Source organism: Trypanosoma equiperdum (assembly GCF_001457755.1).
Source record: "Trypanosoma equiperdum strain OVI genome assembly, contig: ctg_120, whole genome shotgun sequence".
Lineage (NCBI taxonomy): Eukaryota > Euglenozoa > Kinetoplastea > Trypanosomatida > Trypanosomatidae > Trypanosoma > Trypanosoma equiperdum.
In genome coordinates, this window is record NW_027123183.1 from 1 (window position 1) to 1,642 (window position 1,642).

Genomic DNA, 1,642 nt, shown 5'->3' on the forward strand with positions numbered 1-1,642 from the left:
CACGTTCTTTGTCTTCAGAATTGTTATGAAGTCTCTTGTGAAGTGTTGCTTGTCCCATCCGTAAAGGTTTTTTAGTTGCAACTCGATTTCTCCGTCGCTAGGTGCTTTACCGGTTGCTGCATGAATGAAGCTTCTGAACGCCACTCGGACTGCAGTTGTGTTTGCTAACATGGCAGGCGTTATAGTGGATATGTTTATGATCTGAGGATCAGGTTTTTTCATGTAGTTGCATATTTTGTTTATCAGCAGGTCGTTATCCTTCTCTGATTTCTTCGTGGCGTCTTTTAGTTCGACGCAACTTGTACTCGAATTGTTGCCATCAAATATATTTATCGGTGCTACGGTGCTGCTACTGTCATTTTCTTTCGTTGATGCTACGAATTCGGCATAATATCCACTGACTGATACGGCCTTGCAGCCATCGGCTTGCACTTCCGTTTTCACCACCGCCATTCCTTGTACGTCAACTGAGTGCTCTAACGCCAGAGGTCTTAGTTTTCTGCCATGTACCAGTTTGATGTGTGTAGCTGTCCTTAAATTTACGGCAATTGATTCTGGATGGTTAGCATCACTGCCTTGTCGCCCGCAATCCCCTTCGTCGCTTAAAGTCGGCGTTTCCTTGTGTGAACATGATGAGATGACGCCTTGTTGTTTAGTTACTTGTCCCGCTCCTGACTGTCCCTTTACTCGCATCGCTTGTAACGTCTACGTTAGCGCTGATCTCCTGTACAGCAACTTCGCAGTTGCCCCTGCTGCTTTGTGTTTCCAATTGCGGACCCACCTTGCTGTCGCCGCTACGTTGGAAATGTATGTGGCAAGGGCGTATGTCGTGGCCCCTTTCTCTGTTTGGTTTTTAGCTGCGGCAACAAGATCCCATGCCTCTGCATAAATTTGTATGGTGGATATTTCGCGCTCCCGCTTTTCTGCCTCCACTACGATGTGATTTGCCAGATGGGCTGTGTACTTGGCCTCTGTACAGAGGTTTATGACTTTGTTAGAAAATGGCTCCGTTACTGCCTTCGACTTGCGGCACGTCGACAACATCACAACACACGCACAGCTGCTGCCACGGGTGCTCTAAAAACTCCTCACGTAGCCCATTAACCTTGCATCCCCATCTTCGCCCTTCTCCATAGTGCTGTGTCTTTGTGACCTCAACTTCCTTGTTGATGATTGTTACATCTTAGTTTGTTATTTGTAGGTAAAACATTAAATATAAGGGTTCTCCAGTAGATGGTAGTTGCCCCAAAAATAACATCAACAGCAAGAACAAAATTTTTTTTCGCGATCACTTGAAAAATTGAAGTAACTACAAAACAATACTCATATTGGCATTCCTCAACGCAGCTAGATATAATTCACCTTATACTTTCCTATATCTCAAATTTATCAGAGAGGTAATCATTTGTGGAATCAACACCTACACCATTCAGACGGCCATTACTGCCTTCTCACCTATTGGATGTGGTGTACCTGCGTTCTTCTTCAACAAACCTTCCACTTATCATGTTGTATATCCGACCAAACAATCCAGTGGGGACTTCCCTCATCCCATTGCTCCCCCTAAACTTTCTTCCAACGTAAGTTACGCGACATTTGATCGTCTCGGGAAGTATATAATCAAAACCTTGAGCAGCAACCT